Raw genomic sequence first — 27333 nt, forward strand, 5'->3', positions numbered from 1 at the left:
CTATCTTTTTTCTTTTCTTATATTGTTTTTATAGCTATTACTATTTATAAGCGATAAAACAAACATGAAACAACCTAAAAGTACACCACAAAACTCTTTGTGATAGTGAGGGAGTTGAAGCCATGCCGTATAGCCAAAATGATGTGGCAAAAGGCAGTCTTGCCAATAAGGAATGGTAGTGATTTCCACTGGATCATTCTCCTCATGGGCTTACAATTCACATCTCTAGTTAGAGCAACATCAACAGCCTGTTGACCTGTATTTTAGCCTTGTGCCAGACTTAAGTGGTTGTTAGGAAACCCAGGAATATTACTAGAAACATAGGAGGCATTGGCTTATGAATAAGTAGGCCAAAATGACATTTGTGATGTATTACTTGTTTTTAATATTTAACTTTTGGGGGTAATTCCGTGCTTTCAAATTACACATTCAATAATGAATTTTGGTGAATGTCCCATTTTGTCATTTGAAATGAAATCTTACATTAACTTGAAGTCTGCATTCTGACAGAAAAAAAATACATCAGAATTTTAGTTTTCTAAACATTGTGATCGTTATTTTTGTTTGCTACAAGAAATTAAATGGCTGAGATTCTGAAAAAAAAAAAAATAGTGCTTTCTCTAAAATAATCTTGGATTTTATCTACCCAGATAGCAGAAGGATCCATGTCACTCTTGGCTACTGAAAGTACTTACCATGCCAAGTGTTTGCAATTGTGTAGGCTTTTTTTTCAATGGTATGTTTCTTTTTTACCATTTGACTGACAGATGTAATGAAAGTCACTGGTGTCCTTACTACAAACAAGTACTGCCGTCTATTAACAACTGAAAACATACACCTTTCATCTTGACAATCTAATAAAAGCTTAATAGTCTAAATGTCTTTTCCAAAAATTTTTAAATTTTAAAATGGAATATTTTGGTGGTTAGTCAGAGTTCTCTCAGGAACCTTTAAACTAATGGAGTGCCAGTTTTTTGAGAGGAGTTGCATGTATGAAAAATGACTTGGATGGGCAAACTGAGAAGTCTAACAGTTTCTAGTTGCACAAAACATTGAGGGCAGCATTTATATAGAAATTCTTTTTTTTTTTTTAGTTCATGTATATGTATATGTATATTTACACATTAACATACATATTAGTTGAAACAATCTTACGTAAATTCTGTAAGCTTAAATTTCTCTGTCGATAAATTGGAGGTATGATAGCTGCCAGGATACCCCGTGATGAGAGCTATGTGAAACATACAAAGTATTTACCTCAGTAAATATTGTATCCTACCCCCACCTTTCCCATCACAGAAGCCTTCCCTAATCAACTAGCTGAAGGAGACATTTCTCCCACCCAGTATTCCTCAGATTCTTTTTTACTTTACTTCATATAAAGCCATTCTTTTAATTTGTCTGTTTGTATCCCCTACTATGGCGAAGACACTGTGTATTCATTCATTTGCCACCAAATTCTCCTGAGTTTAGTCTTATACATAGCATGCATTCATTCAGTCATTTACAAATATTTTTTAGAACTTTTATTGAGATGGAAAAGTGTGATGAAAAAATGAAGACTTTGCTCTGATGGGACATAACACTAATTGTTGTATTAATAAATACATTTCTGGGGCACCCGGGTGGCTTAGTCAGTTAAGTGTCCGACTTCAGCTTAGGTCATGATCTCGCGGTTGGTGAGTTCCAGCCCCTCGTCAGGATCTGTGCTGACAGCTCCGAGCCTGGAGCCTGCTTCAGATTCTGTGTCTCCCTCTCTATCTGCCCCTCCTCCTCCTCCTCTCTCTCTCTCTCTCTCTCTCTCTCTCTCTTTCTCTCTGTCTCTCAAAAATAAATAAACATTAAAAAAATAAATACATTTCTTTTTTGATGGGTCCAAATTTATTTTACAATTGTGCAGTAGTTTCTAGGGTTATTATTATACATGTATCAGAATGGAAATTAAGTCAGTCTTGTTTTTTCCCAAATGTCTTCATAATGTTTCTACTTTTACATTCAAGGGAGTCATTTTAGTGTGTGTATTTCCGACTTGGAGACAATCACTAAACGATATTGGGTATCACTGGTTCTTATGCTCTCCATTTGTCAAGAGGGAGCTCATTCCCATGCTTTTCTATAACCAAGGGCTAATTGAACCCTTATTGTTACCAGTTGTACCTGTCAGTGTGTGTCAGTTTCTCTTTATAGAGCGCCATTGTGGTCTTTCCTAGATCTCACTAATAAGATTAATCAGTTTAGAACTTGTGTTTGGTGGGAAAAATGTACAGTAATGCTAATATTCCACCATTTTGGAATGTCGTGACTGTATCTGTGTGACCTGAAACACTGAATAAAAGATAACAAAACAGATGCTTCCTAATATTACTTTATACGGTGGTAAGAGAAAAATGTTTGAATTTACAGATTAAAAAGGATTGTAATATTAATTCATCTTAAACAAAATCTAGAACAAACCCTTTCCTAATTTATGCTGGAGACATCTTTGTGAATTGACATAACAAAAGAGTTTCAAAGTAAATTTGCTGTGTTAGTGAACAGACCATCTATGGTTTCAATGCTTCATACTGGCCCTCAGGCCTGGAATGCCCCTCCCCTTGTCCTTTTAAGCCTGCTGTTTCCTCTTTATAAGAACCATTGCTTTCTAGGATTCTGTCCCAGTTCCTCACTTACTCCAGGCTGGTTAGATATCCCTTCTCTGTTTTCAGAAAGCCATGCACACAATTATTTCATTTGCCACATTTTTCACACCTGTTTCTAAGTTTGCATTCCCTAATTAGATTTGAGCTCTTTGATACTAGACACCTTACTGTGTTCATCTTTGTAACTCTGTATTCTAGCATGCTATCTGGCATATAGATTGGGCTAGTCTGTTTCTGCTGCTATACCAAAATTCCACACACTGGGAAGCTTCTAAACAACAGAAATTTACTTCTAACAATTCTGGAGGCTGAAATTCTGAGGTCAGGGTGCCAGCGTGGTCAGATGAAGATCTTTTCTGGGTGGTGGATTTCGTGTCATATTCTCAGATGGTGGAAAAGAAAAGATAGCTCTCTACAGCTTCTTTTAAGGCAGGAATCCCATTTCTGATCACCTCTAAAAGACCACATCTCCTCATACCATTAACTTAGACATTAGGTTTTCAACATATGAATTCGGGGGAGCACAAACATTCAGACCAGAGCATGGATGGTACTTAGTATATGCCCATGAATGAATAAATAAATGTCAAGATTTTAGACTGGATCCAATTCTTCATGCAGAGGAAAGAGCCCGAAAGCAGGTATAGTCCAGAACGGAGAACACAATCTAGGGAAGATTTGCTTTTTCCATTGTGATAGTGGTTGGAATTATGAAATATAGGGGCAATAATGAAATGAAAGTTGATTGAGAAAGAGCATGCAATGTAGGCCACAGAATTGAACTAACCATGAATTAAGATTGTAGTTATGGGGACCAACTGAGATAGATTCCAAATGCTTAGGAAGGATTTGGAAGTAGTGTACAGAATAACACATGATGAAATTTAATTGAAAGCAGCTTACTTAAACAGCTTCTAATAATTGGGAATATAGGCATAAAGGCGCTGGAAATTTCTGTTTAGTGCCATAAATTATTGATGAATTATCACTGCGAACGTATGCTCAAAATAGATTGATTTTATCAATTTTAAAAAGCTCTTGGATAACATTATATATATATAAATAAATATATATTATATAAATATATATTAACATATAAATATAATAACGAACATATATAATAATATATAATATATAATTAATATGTATTTATATACTTATATATATATATATATAATTCACTTACAAGCTATATGAAATATTAATAAGTGGTATTACCTACCACATGAAAACCTTGCTCTGTGCCACGGACTGAACTGCATACTTTTGTATGCATTAATTTTAATACTTCAGTGCAGTTGTTCATATTTTACAGTTATTTAATACTTACTCCAATGCAAAACAGAGAGAGGGTTATAGAGTTCAGCCTGCTTGCCTTTGATCACACAGCTATTAAGTACCAGATCTGGTATTAAATTCATTCCATTTGAATTGAAAGTCTGTGCTTTGTTATAGTATGTTATTCTACGTGCCACCAAATCTCTGAAATACGTATGCATTTTCAGCATGAGTTTAGAGTGACAAGCATAAATGTATACAAATGTAGTTACCTCTTCCGGTCATCATTCATTCATTTATTCACTCATCAAACATTTCTTGGTTGGTCCTCTGGGCACCGTACGAGGTGCTACATGTACAACATATCCACAAGCTATAGTGAAAGAGAATGACATTAGAAATACATAATAGAAACTGTGTAACAACTATTTTGATAAAGGCTATGAAGAAAAATATAAAACCTTTTATTAAGTGGATTACAGAGCAGGATTCTCATGTACTTGCTTTCCTGTGGGTAAGTGTAATTAGATTTACAATATAGCTTACTGTAACCCAAGAAGATGCTTAAAATAGCTTTAGATAAGTTGTACCACACCAGTGTAATCAAGCTGAACAGTTTGAAAACTGGTCTTACAACAGCCTTTCCACAGCACAAAGGGAATTTCTGGTGAATTGAAGAAAATTGTGTTATATAATGGCTTTGAAAATTTACCAAATGTCAAATCTGTATTCCAGCTTTGGAAGGTGACTTTGAAACTATCTCAGCAATGACCTACATCTGTTCACAAAAAAAGCATAAATATCCATGGAGATGATTCTTGCACTGACCTTTAAAGAGTTGTATCTATCCTGCTGCAACTCTGAGCATGTGGAAGGTTTTGTATTAAAATATTGAGGGAGTTTTTGATAAATTTGAATATTTGGCCTCATCTATTGCTAACATGTGGCATAAAATCTAAACAGTGGTAAAGAGAGAATTTATTTCGTATAGAACTTAATAAAGCTAGATGGCCCAAATAAAACAATTAAACAACCAAAAATAAATGCAAAGCAAAGCAATGTGAAACATTGGCAGATGTTAATAGCAACCTAGGCTGTTTTTATTGCAGTTCAAGGTTATAAAATCCTAAATATCAGTTTCAGAAGTTACCTTTGGGCTGTATTATAATATTATAACTAACTGGTATTCAAGGAATTTGTGAAAATTACAGAAAAATCAAAATCAATGTCTCTGTATATTTGATGTTGATTTTCTCTCCAACAAACGTGTGTTGTAGCTTGACTTCTTTTTCCGCCCTCCCCTTTTCAACTCACTTCATAAACAGATGGGAAGCTGGAATTTCCTGACAGTTGGAGATATTTTTGTAATTATCTGCAAATTTGAAAGGTTTAAGACTCTATTTCTTAGCTGTCAGGGAGCAATTGAAATGCTTTTCATGAAATAAGTGTAAATGTACGTGAAAGATAGAAGTTAAGCAAGAAACCCAATATCATAATTGAAACTCATTATCATCTATCAGTTCTAGATATTGTGAGGCTTTCTTATTATCACCTTTTCTGGGAGGTTTTTTTTTTTTTTTAATCCTGCCAATACTTCTCATTATCCTCTCTTTCATGTCTTTCCTGTACACTACCCTCACAGAGAAGGGACTCTTAAATTGGGTCTTGAGGAATAAATAGGAGCTTGCGTAACAAAAGCGAGAAGGTTCATCTATGGACACTGACACCAACTAAGGCAGTAAAGGCACAAAGGTGTGAAATAGTATGGGAATGAACTGGAAACTGAAATTAATTCAGTGTTAGAACATATAGTGCAAAGGAAGAAGTGGCATTACAGGACACTAGAGCGGGGGTTCGATCATATGGTGAAACTCTCAGAGGTCAAGAAGAAATCACCTATCAGGTGAGGGTCTATTTGTTGACCAAGAAAGGCAGCTTTTGTGTCCAGCAAAGAACAAGACTTTGTGAGATTTCATGCCTGGTCTGATGACTTTCTTTTTCTCTGATGGAGAAAAATGGATGGGCCACAGGTGATGACTGGAGGTGGCTGGGGAACTTAAGGAGAGGAGAGGATGTATAGAACTATAGTGGAAAGGAGAGGAAGATACCAACAGGTGTGAGAAAAGCTTACTGGAGAGGCATTAAAGATCTTGCTGAAATTGGAATGTGTAGTGGCATTGGTCTATAAAGTTAATCCATTTTTTTCCAGTTCTACTCAGTCATTGCAGGGTCTACTCTAATTGCAGGGCCCATTCCAAGTTTGGAGTTTTCAAGGTCCTTGTTGCCGGAAGACAAAGGTGTGAACGACCTAAAATGTTATAGGGTATATTAATATTTATTGAGTACTTATAATGTACTAGGAATTATACTTAGTATCTTATATATATTACCATATTTATTCCCTTCTTTCCTATGAGATATAAATATTATTTCCATTAAAAACAAATGAGGATCCAGTAATTTTCCCAAGGTATCTTACCAATAAATAGCAGAACTGGGATTTGAATGAACATGGCAACTGAACAGAGAAGAAATTGAGGTTAAAAAAGGTCTAATAATTTGAGAGAAGATGTCAGTGTCAAGGGAGTGAATATTTCAAGGAGATTCCAGAACAGTATTGATGGAAATGACATTTTTAAGGTTGCACGAAAGATAGGAAACTAATTGAGAAGTAGAATTTCAAGGTTTAAGACTCCAGTGGTAGAGGCATTCAGCTTGGCTGGTAGGATCCAGTTTGGAAGTTGGTTACTGACGTGAGAGTGGGAGTGGAGGTCATGAATTCTCTGGATCAATAAGATATTGATTGCAATGTGTGGGTATTGATTATGGATATTGATTATGGTGAGACCTTGGAATGAAAATAAATGAATTTTAAGGAAATGACCTGAAAGCTGATGTGTCCTAGTATTCAGGGTGATATAGCTTGGTGAAAGGAACTTAATTGAAAAAAGATTTCCTTGTATAAGTTAAAAAAGGAAAAGTAGTTATATGAAAGCCACAGAGGGGAAATAGGATTATGTTGAGCCTCTGTTCTGGATTTGATGATATGGGTATGTCTTCAGGGACTTCATGTGAGTCAGGTCCTCAAGGAGAAAAGGATGTGGATATAGCACAATGTCCATGCTAGGAATAAGGAAGTTTGTTTATTTAAAAAAAAAAAAAAAGGAGATCAAGAAGATATGGTGGAAAATGTTAGGAAGTATATTAAGGGGGTGTGGGAAGGTGGAGAGCATAATGGAAAAAAATACCTAGCCATGTGAGTGTGAGATTGAGAAAGAGGATTAGTGATTAGAGGAACATTCATTTAGGGCTGGAGAGTGATGGGGACCAGAGTCATTAGTGGAATTTGATGGCTTCAAATTTGTAAATGGAACTTTGCTTTAAAGGTATTTTACTATTTTGATTCCAAATAGTGCCCTGACTTGACTTCAACCACATTAACATTTGAACTAAGTGGGGGTGGTGCTGTTTGAAGTTCTCTAGATGCTGAGCTGATACATGTGCCTTGTTGGTCTGTTCAGTATAAGATTTGGGTAGAATTAACTGGATTTCTACCTCTGGTTTTGTGATCTTGCTTAATAGTATTTTGCTTAAAAATTCCTAAACCTGATATTAGTACATATTTCATAGATGTATCTTTCTAATATTTTACTTGCTCAAAGCATTACACTGTACTGATTTCATATTTAGTGTCTAGGATTTCTATATCATCATCTTTTGATTATAAGAACAGATACCTAATTCATAAGGTTAATTTCCATTGCTGTATTTAGAAACAACATAGTCTTACCTGAGCACTTTGGTAACTGTAATCTGAATTAAGAATTTTAAGTTGGCTGTATTTATACATTTCCTTGTTCCACAGTGTATGAAAAAGAAATGTTGCTTATATGAAATAAAACAGCTCTGACATCGTCAAGTGAATTTTCTCATAAAATTCATCAAAGTTTAGCACTGGAAGTGTTTTTACATACCACACAGTTTGACTATCCCTTGGTGACTGAGGCAAGCATTCAGGATCTTTTCATAGAAGATATGTCTTCTGACTGTATGGTAATTGTGGGGGGGAAAAAGGGTGAGCAAATTTGAGGTTGGAATATTGGCTCCTGTTCCTGAAATTGTTTAACCCTGAAAACTTGGCTTCAAGTTGAGTGTTTCCTGTCCTGTGAAATGGAGATGTTAGTATTATCAAAGAGTAATTGAGGGGATTGGAGCAGTCCATTTAATTTTTAGATACCTCTGATATCAGAGGTTATATTTACAAGGAACAAAAATCTCTTTATAATTTTCTAACCCATTTGTTGTACTTTAGCTTCCTAGAATAACATTGGAAAGCTGAAAATAATTTTATTTCTTTAAAAAAATTTTAATGTTTATTTTTGAGAGAGAGAGAGATAGCATGAGTGGGGGAGGGGCACAGAGAGAGGGAGACAGAGGATCCGAAGCAGAGAGCCTGTTGTGGGGTTCGAACTCAGGAATCATGACCTGAGCGACCCAGGTGCCCCTGAAAATGATTTTAAAACTAAGTTTCACACTTAGTCAGTTGCTGATATTTATGAAGCAACCTGGGCTTTGACAACTCAATAATAATAATGGTTTATTTTCCCCAAAGATAACTATTGAATATCCAACTTAGGCCAGCAAGACTAGGCCCCAAATTGGTCACCAGAGGAGTCCCATGTATCCTAGGTACAGTCTGCCTTAATATCCCTGAGGTGCTCACGTGTAGGCTGAGAGCAGCCAGTGGGAAGTGTGGACTCTGTGCAAATCCAGCAGTGGATTTCAGAGCTCAGCAGCTGGGGCCATTGGTCCATTACACTCCCTCTAGTTGGAGGTTTTGAGGCACATTCTTAAGGGGACCATACCATATTTGTCCACCCTACTCCTATGTAAAAATAATATTGCTAAAGGCTGTGGTGCACAATTTGCTTCATAGAATGAAAGATAAATGTAAATTTGGCTGTAGGGGAGAGAACCACTAAGCAGCTAATAGAAGCTCCTGTGTGTTTGAGTCTCTTCACTTTGCCCATGAAAGCCCCCTCACAGCCACCCCCACCTGCATCATAGAAATAAACTTGGTGACATATCAACAAGACAGGATTATTAAGATACGCTTTTGCAATATGTTTTGGATTTGTCCCTCTTCATGGTTAATTTTCAATATAATACTAAAGACATTCTATTTGTTTTCAATACCAGTCAATTTTCTTTCATCTTTGACTTCCTCAGTTAGAAGGGAGAAGGATTTATATCTCCATAACAAAGATATTTGAATGAACTTTTTGTCAAAGTTCTGCAATAAACCCTTTGTTTTAATGTGTTTTCACTTTGTGTTCATTCTGAGATAGTGGAAGTCATTTCCTTAGATTCCACTCATGTAATTTTATTACACTTGTTTAGAGATTTTAGATTATGCTGCTTAGTAAGGTGTGCAATAGCATGTCTTGAAGTTGGCCGTGAAGATGGCTATACACAGTAGCTGTAAACACTGATTTCTGTAGTTGTATGTAATAAGGCTTAGGAGAATCTGTCTCCTATGACTTTCAAAGATCACCTGCGGGGGCGCCTGGGTGGCGCAGTCGGTTAAGCGTCCGACTTCAGCCAGGTCAGGATCTCGCGGTCCTTGAGTTCGAGCCCCGCGTCGGGCTCTGGGCTGATGGCTCAGAGCCTGGAGCCTGTTTCCGATTCTGTGTCTCCCTCTCTCTCTGCCCCTCCCCCGTTCATGCTCTGTCTCTCTCTGTCCCAAAAATAAATAAACGTTGAAAAAAAAAATTAAAAAAAAAAAAAAAAAAAAAAGATCACCTGCGGTGGTTGTATAAATTTGAACCAGTGGATTTGTTACGGGATATCTAAGTATGCCGTGGTGCCACATGTCAGTCACGGAAGCAAAAGGAATGTTACTCTTTAGCTTTGCCATAATGCCCTCACTGTTCTTCAACCCTGGGCCTGTCAGCCACTTGTCAGCTGATGTGATTTTACGATTTTGCCTCAATCATAACTTACTCTAAATTCTCCTTTAAGTGTTTGATGTTTGCTTCCAAACAAACATCTGTTCTGGGTTTGTGAGGAAAAGAAGGGAGAAAGAGATTTAAAGAAAAATAAAAGAAGGGTTCTGTTATTTTGGGCTTTATTGCTGATGCTAACTACTATCATAAAGTAGGGACTTACAATTGAGGGATTAATGAATAATTCATTCCAAGAACTTTTTCTTAAGCCCTAGTGAGCACTGAATGTTTGGAAACATAAATGGATGATGCTGTTAAGTTTAAGGAGAAAACACTTTCTCCTAGGAGAGGAGAATTATCTGCTATTTCTTCTGAAAGTTTGAGTGTGGATTTATATAGTGTTAAATATTCTTTTTATGCTTTACTGTGTTTTCCAAAATAGTTCCTTATTTTTGGAAGACTTCCTGTCTATGTTTTCAAATATATCAATAAAATTACCTATTTCAGCTAATATAGTTTTTCCTGTTTATCACTCTGTAGGTAATAACCAACCATGTGTAAATATGAATAATATATTTCCCTTCTCAACATCATACATTCTTAGCTCTTTTAATAAACAACTTTATAAAAGTATATTTTATTTATGTCTTAATTAAAATGTTTTCATGAGCTAGAAGAGATCACAAACCCTGGGTAATGCATTTTAGTTGCAATGAAAATTCCTAAGTCAATTAATTATGAGATGACCATACACCAGACATAGAACTTTATGATGCTGCGGAGTATTAAAATGGCAATATTGAAATAGCTGCCATTTCTTTCTAAAAGGTAGGGCCATTTAAATCACCTAAGTAATGGTCTCTGAAATTACAGAATTAAAAATACCATATTTTTTCCTACCTGATAATTGGATGGGACATTGGATATTAACATAAACTTCCAAAGGCTTAGAGTTTCCTGTGGGTTTTTGTTGTTGTTGTTGTTTTTTCTTTGTTTCCTTTTCTTATTTGTATTGATTTCAGCATAATGGATCAAGGAATTTCTCTTGACTTGTAGACTTTCCTAGAAGTACACCTAAGGTTGGTATCGGTTTTATATTCAGAGAACTATAAAACAAGCTTTTTTTTTCCAATTAGTAAAAGTCTATGTAAAACTTATCTGTGATATAGACTTGCATGTTTCAGAAGGTCATATATCATAACTTTTGTACAAGGTGAAGATTACTTACAAGGTCAAAAGGCATGCCAAAACAAACAAAATGTTTTATTTCATTTCAACTTCCTTTCCTTTAAAAAAAAAACGTATTTAATGGATATGATCATTTAACTGTCAATTTAGTCCTTTTGTTTTTTGCATATCAGACACAAACACATACCTTTTAAGGTTTGTTTCTGTTTCTGTTTTAAAAAAAGCTGCACATTAAAGTGAAGGAGGGAACTTCTATTGCCCTATTTTTGCATAACCAACTACTGTAAATTAAACTTAACTCTGATTTTCTAATGTTCTAGTTTTAATATTCTAGTTTTTAATGTTCTAGTTTCTAATCAGAGAATTTCTAAACTCACATCGTTTTAATAGGTTCATAGTTGAGACACAGAAAAAAAACCCGCCTTATCTCATTATTCTCAAATATGAGTGACATTATTTTATCTCACATGAGAATCAAAATATGAGAGAAGATGCTTTTCAGGTATGGGATAAGGAATGTAATTATGCTGATGAAAGCGGATTGTAGCAAATAGTACCAATATGTCATTGTATCTATAAATGAAATGAATTCAAAATTATATACTTCAGTGGTAGTCACTGAAGCAAGAAAGAAAATTAATTGTAGTAGGATGTTATGTCCTTAGATATGTTAACTTTATCATATAAATTTTACTTATTGTGGTATGATAATGCTAGTAATTTTATAAAATGTATTCTAATATTGATTCTAAATTCAAATAGATTTAATTATCATTGGAAGAAAAATTCCTTGCAGGTAGAATGGACAAGTTTTCATGTGGTATTTACTGAATGAGACAATTATATGTACATAGTCCGCTTATGATAGTCTTGGAATTTCACACAGTAAACACTTTCACTGCCAGCCTAAAATTCCTTCCGTTGTAGGCTGCAATGTCAAAGTTCTCTGGCCAAATTAGGTAATGATATCAGTACTATCCAAATGACATTGTATTACCTCCATTCTCTCCTCTTAGTCTTTGCTCCTGTGACGTACATTTAAATAACTTTAAAAATTTTTTGATCTCTTTAAAATATTTTATTCTTTATTTTTGAGAGAGCACAAGCAGGGGAGGCGTATGGGGGGAGGGACAGAGGATCCAAAGTGGGACAATAAACCCAATGTAGGGCTTGAACTCATGAACCTTGAGATCATGACCTGAGCGGAAGTCAGGCATTCAGCCGACTGAGCCACCCAGGTGCCCCTTGATGATCTTTTTAAAGTGTTCCTAATTTCTTGTTAGAGCTTTGAAATCTTACTGCTGCTTCAGTTTGTTTAAATTAATAAATTTAATGTAAATAGAGTTTTAATGTATTTATGTAATAATTTCAAACTATCGCTTTATAAAAAAGACCTATACATACACTTATATATTATCCTACCAAAAGTGGAGGGAAATGTCTCCCAAAAGTTAAAAACAGGTTATAGTTTTGAAATCCCAAATGCATTGGACTGAAGTGGGTCTCTCCGATGTTTTGTTAGGAACTCCTCAGCACTTTGGGAAATAGAACTTAAGACAGAAAACGTAAAGGCAGGCACAAACCAAGGCAGGCACCACAATTATGATGTAGGATTCATGGTGAAGTGAAGTAATATAATTAGATCTGTCCGTATCTAAAGAGGGCCTTTAAATAAAACTCTGGAGACCTAGAGAAAGCAAACAGCAATTTCAGCCAGCGCAATAGAAAGCTACATGCTATATCTTTCAGAGATGGAGTGAGGTACCTTTTTCATTTTTTTTTTAAACATGCATCTCAGTATTTTAGATAGTTATTCTCAGGTTCTTTTAGGAGTGGCTCTTCAGATGTGATGCTTTCCTGTGAAAACTCAGACACGGGAATCTTAGGAACCAAAGGACTTAGGACTCTGTGCCGACAGAACTCCTTTGTGAGGGCTCTCGGTGGGTCTAGTTTCTGCCAAGTCATGCTGCTTGTGGAATTGGTGGATCTTAATGTGAATGGGCATATCGTCTTGGCTGGTGTTTAACTCTGTTTTTAAAAATAGAATGGATTTGGAAGTTGGCACTCTTAGCCTCTCGTCCTTCTATGACTCCGTATTCTGTGTGATCTCAGGCAAGAGATTAAGCTTCAGTTTCTCTGTCTATAAAAGAGAGCTGGATATAAACCCTTCGTTCATCAGAAGAATATTTTAAAGGTAATAAATAATAAATTTCAATAATAATAAGAAGAACTATGTTATTATTACTAATGTGAATGCTTGTTTTAAAGGAAATATGGAGACTGTAGGTACATACTTTTATTTTTATCTTTGGCACCCTTTGAAAAATAAGTATATTTTGAACAAAAATAATGATACTGGGTTTCTTATGTTTATATTTTATTTGTATGAAGCTTTATTACTCACAGAGTTTTCACAGTCATGGTTTAATCTGATTTGATTCTCAGTATAATCCTGGTGTAGAGTATGTCAGGTGTTATTTTCCTACTGTGTAGATGAGAAAACTCGTTTGGCACCGGATCAAGACTCATGCATTGTTGAGAGATCATTTGAAGTCAAGTGTTCTTATAACCAGTGCATGCTCTTTTCAGAGCTATGTTTAATTGGCCAAATTTCCTTTTTGGATTTGGATTGCTACATATTTTAGCTATATTCATAGAGTAGCATGATAAATTTATAAAGATGTGTCATACTCGTGACGTGTATGATCTTCTACCTTAAGTTCACGAACAGAGTATGGTTATGTCCATATGGCAGTCAGAATCATGTCTCCCCACATCCTAACCCTTACACCCTATGAATATGTTCCTTGGGGTGGGAGAAGTAAAGTTGCTAATCAGATGACCTTGAGATTATCCTTGATTCTATGCATGGACCCAACGTAATCACCAGAGGCCTGATAAGTAAAGGAGAAATGGTAGCGTGAAAAGGACTTCAGGTGTTATTGCTTGTTGGACGATGAGGGAATGTGGCCGTAGGCCATGGAATGTGGATGACTTTTAGAAGCTGGAAAAGGCAAGGAAACAGATTCTTCCCTTGGCCTCCCACTGACACCTTGATTTTAGCTCAGAGAGACTTCTGACCTTTAGAACTATAGGATAAATAAATTTGTGTTGTTTTAAGCCACTAATTTTGTGCTAGTTTATTGCAGTAGCAGTGGAAAACTAATATAGGCTGACACACTGCAGCTAGGGGAAGCTTGAGAGTAGAGTCATTTATGCCAGGATGACCTCAGGTCGATCATGGGGGGATTTGCTCCTTTGATTTAATTTTTGTTCCATACTGGGTTTATAATTGTCGAGGTAGGTTATAATATGTCATGTGCTTCCTTTGGGATGCATTGCTTATTAGGGGAACTGGCTATTCCTTAACAGTTAAGTGTACAGATTATGGATCCTGAATATATAAGTTCAAATGTTGGCCCTGATTCTTACTAATTATAACCTGCCGAAACATCACTTTTTCATCTGTGAAATGAGAACAGTAAAAAGCATCTTCTTCATAAGGCCGCTGTGAGAATTAACTGTGTTAATTTATGTTAAGTACTTAGCACAGTACTTGGTACATAGTAGGGGCTATCTAAGTATTACCTATTATAATTATTATTTTTATTCCTTAAATATTTTCCTTCAATGCTTTCTAGAGTCATACTTTATTTTCAAATATAGTCAGGAGAGCGTCCAAACTTTAGGGTGACTATCTTTGGGGTAGAGGCATTCTAATGCAACTAAATTCTGTCAACTTCATAATTTGTTATTGAATGTAATTTTTAAAATTCCTTGTACTTTTAAATAACTCTCTTCCTTGCCCGTTCTCATTATCACTAATATGTAGATGGAGCAAATTTTGCATATTCTATAATCACTTCATTTGATTCATTTGTATTTCTGTTTTATCTGTCATATTGTAAGCTTTTAGGTTTGTTTTGATGTCATTGTTTAAGCATGCATATTTTTTGGTTCTAGGAAAAGTATGCAACACCCTGTGAAAAGAATTCCTCGGTAAAAAATAAATAAACAAAATACTCTGCAAGTGAGAGAAACCTAGTCAGAATGTTGAATTTTCGAACATTAGGTTAAGAGAGGAACCTCTGAAGTAGATGGATAGAAATTGCTACTTCTGTCAATGTTACATTCTGTGTGTCTGGTGATGATGCGGTAGGTCTTCTTTAGGCCTAATAATGTATATTTGATCAGCCTTTTGACTTTGGCCACAGTAGCTATATTCCAGGGCACGATACAGGAATTGATTCAGTCAACATGTATTGTGTACCTCTGAATGGCAACAGATAAATGAAGTCTGTTCAAGACTTTCGTCCTGTGGTGGGGAAGAGCCAATGATCCCTGAAATAGCAGAGATCCTAGTAGTGGAGTTAGTTGGATGTAAGAAGTTGAAGAGTAGGTTGGGTGTGACATCAGATCTATGTACTCACTCTGGCTACCTACACACAATAGAAGCATGCCACGGTTTCTTAGTTTGTAGTCATGAATTGTTCTTATAGGATAGCTTGTCTCTACTGGTTTGTTTCTTTGTTTAGCTCCCCAGGTTCTCTCTAGAAACTGGATACTTAAAAACTATAATCACAGACAAATGAGTATATGGTTTAGAAACCTGGGTGCCTGGGTGGCTCAGTCAGTTAAGCCTCTGACTTCAGCCCAGGTCATGATCTCGTGGGTTGTGAGTTGGAGCCCTGTGTTGGGCTCTGTGCTAACAGGTCAGAGCCTGGAGCCTGCCTCAGATTCTGTGTCTCTTCCTCTCTCTGCCCTCCGCCCCCCATGCTCTGTCTCTCAATAATAAAATAAAACATGAAAAAGAAAAAAAAAGGAACAGGCACCAATAGTCACGTTGTGTGCTTTTATTTTTATTTTTTAATTTTTTCTTATTTTTATTTTTTAATTAATTTTTAAATTTACATCCAAGTTAGCATATAACATTGTGTGCTTTTAGTTCAATGATATTTCTATTTTTCTTCAAATACATTTGACATCTTGGTGGTATGCTTTAGTCGATCCCTTCCATACCTATTTCATAGCCTCATTCCTCCCACACTTCACTAAACGGCATCTCTTTTGCCTGGCAAAGCTAAAAATCACAGAAAATTAGGAGGGGCTTTCCTCAAAACACTTAATTGTGTGGAAATATGTAGATTGTTGTATGCCTTTAGAGAAACTTCTGAACCTACAAAGATATCACTCTTGCCTCTGCTTTAACTTTAATCCAACAGTTGACAGGGGATGGCAGGAAAAAAGAGAAATTATTTGAACAAAAAAGTCGCTGGAATGAATGAGTCAATGGCAGGTTTCAAGTAAATTACATATAGAATACCTTGTCATGTTTTCTTACCTCCATATACCTTTTTACCTTTGAAACCACATCAAGAAATGAGTAGGGAGGTAAACTGAACATGCCTGACAATATTCTCCGTATTAGATATTCTGCTAAGTCACTCACTGTGTCCTTGTTTCTTTTATGTAAACTTTGGATTCTGTTGGTAATGTCAATGGTGATGACCAATAATTAGGCGTTTTCTTTCAAGCAGAATTGGCCAGATTTATGTACTTTTGGCAGTGTCTTAAACCTAGGGAAAATTTTAAATTAAATGTGTAGTCTTCTCCATTCATGTTATGGTCCAGAAATAATAAATTGAGAGTTCCCATGTGAGCAAATCAGTCACATTTGCTAATGGGTCCATGGAAAATCTGGTTGATAATAAATATACTGGTTTCAGATTCAGGGGAACATTTCTATGATATTGTTCTGATTACCAAATTCTAACATTTCTTAACAGCTTTTTGATGTTACAGCACATGCCTTGAGTAGGTAGTTTTACGGTTTTGGTTCTTACCTTTAGTGTATGTGAATGTATGTAGCAATGAATTAAATTATACAAGAACTACAGTAGATGACAACTCTAATAATACTTTATATCTCTATTTTAACTTTAATAATTCAGACTTGTTAACTGTATATTAATCTATCTTCCTACACGGAAGAGTGATTGAGAAAAGATAATTTGTTTTATTTATCTTGGCATCATAATATCTTTTGTATATGCTAGCTGCTCACCAAATGTTGGTTAAATTGATTAGTTAACACAAGGAAAAAAATAGATTCAGCTAGTCCTTTGACTCATCTATTTCTTTAAAATGATGCTAAGCTAGAGAATGTGGTTTGGATATATGGTCAAATGGGGTTTCTAGTTGAACTTATTTGCAACACTTAGGCTTTTCTATTGTAGGAACAGAATTTGGCCCAGTAGAATTATCACATGGTATAGACCAAACCAGAATGCATCTCCTCTGTAGGAAGGCACATAAGGAAAAGAGAGAACCCAGAAACGTCCATACTAAGCTTGCATAGTTGTTTTTTTTTTTTTCTTCTTCCAAAGTCATCAGTCACATGGGGGATGAACTGAAGTGTTATTTTACCAGAAGTGTCTCCATAAGGAAATATGAAACCAGTAGATAGGTGAGAAGCCTGAGATTCAGAGACATTAGGTGATTTGTTAAGGGTAAAAAGGAGAAAGTATATCTGAATCTAAACTTTTTAACACTAAATCGAGCACTTTTTTTTTTTTTTAAAGAATCCTTTAGAATAGTGTGAGGAAGGACAGAAAGGGGCTGTGCTGCACCATGGTAGGAAATAGCTTGTTCCCCAAGGGGTGAAGCCTAGTGAGTGGGCTGTGGCCTGTCTCATGGGGCCACAGCTAAAGGCACAAAGGTTATGTGCTCTGGCTGCTGCTCAGTGGGACACCAGGAAGGTCAAAGTCAAAGTCAAGTCCATACAGGGAAACTTGAGAGGAATAAAAAAAATTGAAATTGTATGATTTATTTATTTATTTATTTATTAAATTTTTTTTTTCATTTCATTTATTTGAGAGAGAGAGAGAAAGAGAGAGAGAGCAAGTGGGGGAGGGGAGCAGAAGGAAAGAGAGAGAGGGATAGAGAATCTCAAGCAGGAGCTATGCCCAGTGCAAAGCCTGCCATGAGGCTTGATCCAACAACCCTGGGAACATGACCTGAGCTGAAATCAAGAATGGGATGCTCAACCAGCTGGCCACCCAGGCGCCCTGAAGCCATATGATATTTGTCACCTTCTAGACATGATTATAATTCCTAGAAATTGCCTTTGCTATATGACTTGACTTTACTTCTTTTTTCCCCAGCTCTCTTGTGATATAGTTGACATGGAACATTGTGTAAGTTTAAGGTATACAAGGTGATGTTTCGATACAGATGTATATGGTGTAGTTATTGTCACCATAAGGTTGGTTAACACATACATCACCTTACATAATTATCATTTTCTTCTTGTTATGGTGAGAACAACTAAAGCTCTACTTTCCTACCAACTCTTAAGTATACGAAATGGTGTTGTTGACTATAGTCACCGTGCTGTACCTCAGATCCCCAAAATGTATTCATCTTATAACTGAAAGTTTGTACCATTTGGCTGACATTTCATTTCTCCCACCCTCCAGCCCTCCACCATTCTACTGTCTCTGAGTTCAATATTTTTAGATTCTAAATATACATGAGATCATACCTATTTGTCTTTGTCTGACTTACTTCACTTAGTATAATGTCTTAGAGGTACATACATGTTGTCATAAGAGGCAGAATTTCGATCTTCTTTTATGGCTGGATAATATTCCAATGTGTGTGTATGCCTGTGTGCATGCACACGTATCACATTTTCTTTTTTCATTCGTTCGTTGATGGACACTTGTATTGTTTCTGTATGTTGTTTTGGGTATCCGTGAATAATGCTGCAGTGAACATATAACATAAGAGTGCAGATATCTCTTCGAGATAGTGATATCATCTTCAGCCAGTATATATGTGCATAGAAGTGGGACTGCCAGATCACCTGGTAGCTCTGTCTTGAATTTTTGATGAACTTCTGTACTTTTTCCATAGTGGCTGTACCAGTTTGCATTCCTACCAACAGTGCACTAGGCTTCCTTTTTCTGCACATCCTCTCCAGCCTTTGTTATTTCTGGTCTTTTTGGTAATAGTTATTCTACTTTTCTTATTTATATTCCATTGCATCTGCATTTGAAGATTTTGTACTTCCATTTAAAATAATTTAAAGGGCACCTGACTGGCTTAGTAGGTAGAGCATGAGACTCTTGATCTTAAGGCTATGAGTTTGAGCCCCATGTTGGCTGTAGAGATTACTTAAAAATAAAATCTTAAAAGTAAAATAAAATAGGGGTGCCTCGGTGGCTCAGTCGGTTAAATGTCCGACTCTTGGTTTTGGCTCAGGTCATGATCTCATGGTTTCGTGGGTTTGAGCCCTGCGTTAGGCTCTGTGATGGTGGTGTGGAGCCTGCTTGGGATTCTCTCTCCCTGTCTGTCTGCCTCTTTCCCACTTGTGCTGTCTCTGTCTCTCTCAAATAAATAAATAAAACTTTCAAAATGAAATACAACAAAAAGTCTTAAAGGCTTTTTAAATTAACTTTTACTAAAGATATAAACTTATTTTGAGGTGTGGAAGACTCTCATACCTGGTGACATATGGCTGGGCCAGTAGATAGAATGTTGCCTTAAACTCTGTTGGCTCATATCTTGTTAATGTCTAATGCCTTTGTGGTATTTTTAAAACAAGGAGGATTAACAGCTTCTAATTTACTAATGGCAGTGAAAAGAGAATGCACGTTAAAACACCAATGTTAGTATTGTTGGCTCTAGCAATAGATGGAAACTACACACTTGATCATATTATTTTATAACCTATCTCCTGGTGTGTGTGTGTGTGTGTGTGTGTGTGTGTGTGTGTGTGTGTGTGTACTCACACATACAGATAACTGTGGTGTCAATGTTGGGAAGAGGAGGCAGGGAGTTACTGACCAATTTTGACTTGGGGTGTGCCATGGTCTGAGCTTATGTTAGCTGTCTAATTTAGGCAACGATATTGAGGCTTTACTCAAATAGAGAGATTGGATGCCAGGACGACAATTGGAAAGCTACCAGATTTATTGAAATTAAATGATGCTTGTGGGAAAGAAGAAAGGTAGATCGATTTGAGTCTCTGTGGCAGTAGAATCTACAAGGATTGGCAACTTTGATTTGATGATAGAGAAAAGAAGACAATACTGCTGACTCTGAGACTTTGAGCTGAGTCACTGGCAGAATGCTGGTTTATTTAATAGAAAGCTATGAGGCCCCAGTGCATGCTGAGGGGATGGCAGAGAGCTAAGTGGATTCAAAGGCTTGGGCTCGAAAGGTTTTTTTTAAAGCTCTCTGTCTCTGAACATGTTTCCTATATTGCCTGAATATAGTAGGATCTTCTGTTGACTGGATGACGGTCAAAGAAGGAAGGGTCTTAAATGTCCCATATTCTCAAATCACTCTTCCAATAATTCTGTTCAACTAATGAGCAACTATCTTCAGCAAAAAGGGGGAAGTCTGTTGAAATGGTAGAATATTTGTATATTTTGTGTTTGGGACCATGTTGCTCCCATCTTATTTTCCTGTGGTATACTGAAACCTTAAAGGAAGTATTCTGTGCAAGTTTACTGAAGACTTTTTCCTTTTTATGCTTATCAAGGTTAAAGAAAAAGATTCCTTTTACCTTGTAACCTAAGGGATAATGAACTCAGGATTGTTTTCTTCTGTGTGCACCTTTTAGCTCTATTATTATTCTGGACTTAAGAAAATAATAGGATCACAATCAGTAGTGCAAAATGAGTGTTCAGATGATGGTACTTGCTCCAGGAAAAGAAGAAGAAAAAAAATTTTACTCAGATGAGGAAAGCAATCCGTGCAAAGGTTCCCATTGTGTTTGGGAGGTATTTATTTGATTTTTTTTTTTTTTACCTTCTCACTAGTTCTCTGCTGTTTCTCACCCTAAGTATGTACCTGAACTTTCTGCTCTGTGGAATTTCTTACAGTTTTTATTCAGATGACAAACTTGGGCTTTCCACATTAATTCAGTTTTCACTCCTTAGTCATAATACACAAAGCATCAAACTCTCACAAGGGAAATGTACAAATGCTGCGTGGAACTTGGGAGTAATGCTATAAACAAATTCATTGCCAAGAACTTATTGTCATGTTTCAAATGCAGAATTAATAACCTGTTCCAAGAGCACACATGCTATTCATCAAGGTTTTCCCCTGAGACTATATTTCCTCTCTCTACTGTCCCCACATTATTGAAGAATTCTGGAAACTAGAATTTAAAAAAAAAAAGTCTCACATTATGATAGTTTTGAAATTGCTCTTGAGAATTTGTAACCTTGGCAAAGGTTAGTCACCTTCAGCCATTTTTCTCCCAAGGGCTCCTGATGAACAAGTCTGTTTTGCATGTGGCTTTTCTTTTCTCAAAGGTTTATGTAGCAAACATGACTGTCTGTATTTATCTCACATCCCACAGAACTGAATTGTTCAACTTTAATACCAACGTGATTTCTCTGTGCTTTAAGATATATTTCTTGTTGAAAGAAAGAGTAAAATTGTTGAATATTTTAGTGTGATTACAAAGCTGTCCAAAATTGCATATTTAAGTCAATTCATTATTTTTGCCGTTTTTTTCTACTTGAGTAAACACTAAATCTAAATTAGGTGATTTTGGCTTTTTGGTAGATCTGCTGAAAATGCATATTTAAGATGATAAAATAATTTAGTACAGAAATATCTTATGTGACAAAAGTAAATTCTACATTGAGAAAGCAAATATATTATTTATAATCAGAGCTCTTTAAATTTGTCTAACAAACTCTATAAAGTTAACTAACAGACCATGGGTTCTATCACATAGTAATTTTTTAAGGATTTACTATTGTGACACCAATAAGCAAAATCATACAAAATAAGAACAAGATATATTGTACACATTCCTTCCAATTCTAATATTTCTAGACCTTATGTTGTTACTTTCTTAATGACATAATTTTTACATATCAAACTTTGATATATCTGTATTTCTCTTTTTATTTAACTTGGGAAGTTTTTATATATACACACTTACTTAACAAAGTTAATAATCATTTCTTTGCAAAAGTTGAGTCTTATTGTCATATTTCCATTATATAAAAGCAGTTAATAAAGCATGTGACTTTATTGAAATTTTGTTCTTCTGCTTTTTTGGAAGGCAGCTATGCTCACCACTTACCACCAATGCCAGCTATTTTTCCACTTTTTTTTTTTTTTTAAAGTTTATTCGTGTATTTTGAGAGAGAGAGCACAATCAGGGTATGGGCAGAGAGAATGGGAGAGACTTTCAAGCAAGTTCCATACTGTCAGTGTAGAGCCCTATGCAGGGCTCGAACTCACAAACCATGAGATCATGATCTGAGCCAAAGAGTCGGACGCTCAACACACTGAGCCACACAGGCACCCCTGTTCTTCCACTTTTTGGGAAAATAATCTACTTTGAGGTGTATCTACCGAATACCAAATTAAGTTATTATTAATTGATTAATCACCTATATTACATTAGGCAATTTTACTCCAAATAAATATAACTGAACATTGGCTAGCTACTAAGCACTTTGCTGTGTTGGAACAAAGGTATTTGAAGAGTTCTCAGTAAAGATATTCTTTGCTTTTGATTATCAGATATACTACATAATTGTAAAATCCATACTACAATTTGTTCAGGATATTACAACCTCAGTGAGTGTCCAATTTTGTATGAGGCAAAATTTCTTAACAATTTTATTTTTTGAATTGAATTTTAATAAGGGAGAGAGAAAAAAATACCATGTCATATTTTGTAAAGGCATTTGCTTTATATCATTAAATAAATTAGGGGAAATGCCCAGAGACTATTTATGCTATTACTTGGTGATTGAAACCATGATATGCATTTAGAAATGCGGCCTATTGAAATATTTGGGGGACACCTGGGTGGCTCAGTCAGTTGAGTATCTGACTCTTGATTTCAGCTCAGGCCATGATCTCACAGTTCGTGGGTTTGAGCCCTGTGCTGGGTTCAGCCAGTGAAGAGCCTGCTTGGGATTCCCTCTTCCTCCCTCTCTCTTCCCCTCACTGCACTTGTGCTTTCTTGTCTCTCAAAATAAATAAATAAACATTTAAAAATAAATAAATAAAATATTTAGGAAGCATATTTTATAGCTAGTTATTACTTAGTGCCTTGGTCTTAATAATGGCATCTTTTACATGGGGAATCAAATTCCTCTCACCCACTGACTATGCAAAGGATGGTCTACTGTTCAGTGGAGAGGAATACAGATTTGGATTCAGCCAAACCAGAATTGGAACCCAGGACCCAATAATTATCAGCTACATGGCCTTACATATGAGTGATCAAAACTCAGTGCTTCAGTGTTTTCATACTTAAAATATATATCATAATGTGTATATTTTACAGTTTATTTTTATTTTTTTTTAATTTAATGTTTATTTAGTTTTTAAAACATTTTTTTTTCAACGTTTATTTATTTTTGGGACAGAGAGAGACAGAGCATGAACGGGGAAGGGGCAGAGAGAGAGGGAAACACAGAATCGGAAACAGGCTCCAGGCTCTGAGCCATCAGCCCAGAGCCCGACGCGGGGCTCGAACTCCCGGACCGCGAGATCGTGACCTGGCTGAAGTCGGACGCCCAACCGACTGCGCCACCCAGGCGCCCCTAATGTTTATTTATTTTTGAGACAGAGGCAGAGCATGAGCTGAGGAGGGTAGAGAGAGAGAGGGAGACACAGAATCTGAAGCAGGCTCCAGGCTCTGAGCTGTCAGCACAGAGCCTGATGCGGGGATCGAACTCACGAACTGTGAAATCATGACCTGAGCCCAAGTTGTGCGCTCAACCAACTGAGCCACCCAGGCGCCCCTATATTTTACAGTTTAGAGAATGAAGTTGTGGATATAAATTGTTTGGTAAAATAACTACCGAGGATATGAGAAACACCCAGTAAATGGTAGCTCTTCGTTTCTCCAAAGGTCAGTGTAATTTCTTCAAATACAAAGATGGCAACACTGACCCATCATCAGAATTACTGTCACATTCTTAAGTGAGGACGCTTTCTGATGGAGGTCTTGCATTTATAGAATGGCTGGTCGAATAAGGTGTGTAATTTGTGATTAGGCAACAAAAGGAAGCTGAGGACTCCTGGAGGGATTCAACACATGACCTTGGCCTTATTGTTCATTCCTTTCTGAATTATCTAGTTTTAAACTCAGTGAAGATTCACTGGCACATGAATTTATATATTATAGTACTTTTGCAGTGTCTATACATGAATGAAATCACATTGTGGTAAATACACTTGAAACTGTGGTATATCAACTCAGAGAAAAAGGATTAGAAGATTAAATTTAGCAGTTCAAATTGCCAGACTTGTTTACCTTCTTTGACCCAGGATATAATTTAAGCCAAGTTAACTTTATACTGTGAAAAGTATGAACTAATTGTGCCTGTCAAAGCAAGTTCCTCAAGAAAAGAGGCTACCTTTCCCCTATTTGAGAGAAGAGAGAGGGAAGGGAAAAGCAGTCTCTTGAGATAAGTGTGCAAGTTCGCTTCTGGCTCAAAGTTAATGATTAGTTGCCTCTGTTCTCAACTCTGAGCCCTGAGAAAAGTGGAAAACTCGTGTTCCCTATTCAGGTAACTTAAATTAAACAGATTGTATCCATGTTAGGCTTTCCTTAGATTATAGACATGCGGTTTATTTTTAAATTTCTTTAATATCCACTGATTTCATGTTATAAGCTTAATGAAAGAACAGTGAAAAACTGTAGAAAAAGACTAGCCAACATTTAAAGATTTTGCTTTTGAGTTGTATGGAGTTAAGGCTAGTGAGGTATTCTGTGCCTGCATTAGGGAAATAGGATTTTAAATGTTTTTCTAAAACTAGTCATTCTTCAACCTCTTGGCTGAAAGATGTATTAATCGCAATTATGTAAAATAATATGGTATATTATGTAGCCTGCCAAGTCTTCATTAGTAAGGGAAATCTTAAAGTTTGCTTAACACTGACATTTTGAAAATAACACAATCTTCAATCACTAAAATTTCATTTTTATTTGATGTTATATAACAATGTCAAAAATAATCTAATTTTTCTTATTTTAAGTCATTATGTTTTATAACTGTCTGTGTGTACTTTGCTGAAAAAATTGTAAAAATAAATTTATTCTTTGGGGCTTAGGTAATTTGTTCCCAGAATGTTCGAGACTGTATTATGGCAAGATAAGAAGTTCCTGACAGCTACATTGCAGGTGATGCTGTCTTTATAGGTTAGATGTAATTAAAGACATTGCTTACTAGAGTTTACATTTTTCAAAGTTGGTTTCTAAAAATAAAAATATTTACTCTGTACGTTTACAGAGTAATCATATTCTGTATTGAATTCTGAGGATAAAGAGATATATTGCTTAAGCCACTGGAGCCATAAATTAGAAGAATTTATGTTGGGAGTCTTGGTTTTTTTCTAGAGTGTCTGACCATTGTTATCGTAATTCAGCAAGTATCCAAGGCCAGGAAAACTTGTTTTGGTTGTGTTGAGACTCAAGTGATAAAGACGAGTAAAAATTAAAAGCTAAATGTTAATTGTGGTAGTTTTCCATGTATGTTTCTTTTGAACTGCAACTAAATGTCAATCAAGGATTGATGATTTTGCAATTGAAATTTGGAGCTGCCAGGGATCTTGAAGACCATCACATTATGTCTGAGAAGCGCAGTCCAGAGACGTAAAGTAACCACAGCTGCTGGGAGAGCTGGGACTAAAACCAAAGTCTCTACTTACTGGGGGGACAGTGGAGTTAATGGGTTATTAGTCAATGTTTATACTGGTTTTGAATGGGAAATCATATTTTAGTCCTTAAAACATTTTTATTTGGAGGTGTAGCTAAATAAGCACCAGCATTATTAAGGAATTGTTCTCTAGTGATATTTTGCAGATTCACCCTTCGCATTGCTAAAGTTTGTGTATCCATTTATTGTAATGTATAGAATCCAGTCCTTCTCTCTGAATATGGACATGCTTAGGTACATTTAAGTTCTCAAGGTTAGAGAAGAGAGTGTTTCCGGTACTCAGTATGAGACACAAGAAAGCCATGCCAGCAGGTTCCTCATTTATAACTTGTTTAAGTGGCTGTAGTAACACTAATTAAAGAAATTTAAAATATGAGTAAAATACAAATATGCAGATAAATATGAAGTATCTTTATTTAAAGTTTGAAACAATCTGGGAGCACCTGGGTTGGTCAGTCCGTTAAGCGTCCGACTTCGGCTCAGGTCATGATCTAATGGTTTGGGAGATCGAGCACTGCTTTGGGCTCTGTGCTGACAGCTCAGAGCCTGGAGCCTGCTTAAGATTCTGTGTCTCATTCTGTCTCTTCCCCTCCCCCACTTGTGCTCTGTCTCTGTCTCTTTCTCTCAAAAAAAAAATAAATGTAAAACAAAAAACGTTTGAAACAATCTGCATGCCATCCAAGATACAAGAATTATTTGATTTATGATTAAAAAATTAAGTTTTTAGGCCCTAACAATCAAGGCAGTGTTTTTAATTTTTTAAAATGCTTATTTATTTTTATGAGAGAGAGAGAGAGAGAGAGAGCAAGCGAGCAGGGGAGGGACAGAGAGGGAGGGAGACCCAGAATCTAAAGCAGGCTCCAGTCTCTGAGCTATCAGCACAGAGCCTGATGTGGGGCTAGAATTCACAAACTGTAAGATCATGACCTGAGCCAAAGTCAGACGCTTAACTGACTGAGCCACCTTGGTGCCCCAAGACGGTTTATTAAAGTGAGGTATGTATAGATTTCTTATCATATTTTTTAGTAAACTCTTCTATTCCTCTTTTATTATTAGATATTCAGATATTCAGAATCATAATATGTAGGTCCTTTTTCCAATTCACTGTGTCCATTGGATATTCACCTACTTCTCAGTTTTCCTTTGGGAATATACAAATCAAGTTACCATCAAAAAGGTTGTCTGTGTTCCTTCAGCCCATTATCCCATAAACTCCATGAATTGCTGAAAAGTTCACTAAGGCCCTTTGGCAATTACCCATAGATATTAACACATACATGCGTGTGCATGCACACACACACACACACACACACACACACACACACACACACAAAAGATCTATCTCAAAGGTAAACAGAGAGTACCAATCCTTTCAATGCTGTAAAGGGTAGGTGTGAAAACCTAGCTCACGGCCTCAGCATCACAGTTAACTTGCTTTGCAATCATGGGTAAATCACATAACCTGTAAGAGCCTCTGTTACATGAGTTATAAATGGGGGCTATAGCAATAATAGTGTTTCGTCCACTTGTTCAGTATGAGAATCATGTGAATTTATATAGAACGTT

The 27333-nt window shown here is 36.1% G+C and overlaps 1 protein-coding gene across 6 annotated transcripts in view; it reads left to right on the forward strand.

Annotated features, from left to right (window-relative positions):
* The window catches only part of SLC16A7 (solute carrier family 16 member 7), a 194058-nt gene that overhangs the window by 36569 nt on the left and 130156 nt on the right, over positions 1 to 27333 (forward strand). Inside the window, exon 1 of one of the 6 annotated variants that reach the window (XM_045465433.1) lies at positions 12728 to 12811. The exons of 4 other annotated variants lie outside the window; for them this stretch is intronic. The gene's annotated coding sequence lies outside the window, so the exon portion shown is untranslated. Of the gene's footprint in view, positions 1 to 12727; positions 12812 to 13165; positions 13245 to 27333 lie in introns of those variants that run through there. One more of the 6 variants, XM_045465434.1, reaches the window with a different exon arrangement.

This window comes from Leopardus geoffroyi, chromosome B4 (genome assembly GCF_018350155.1).
Source record: "Leopardus geoffroyi isolate Oge1 chromosome B4, O.geoffroyi_Oge1_pat1.0, whole genome shotgun sequence".
NCBI lineage: Eukaryota > Metazoa > Chordata > Mammalia > Carnivora > Felidae > Leopardus > Leopardus geoffroyi.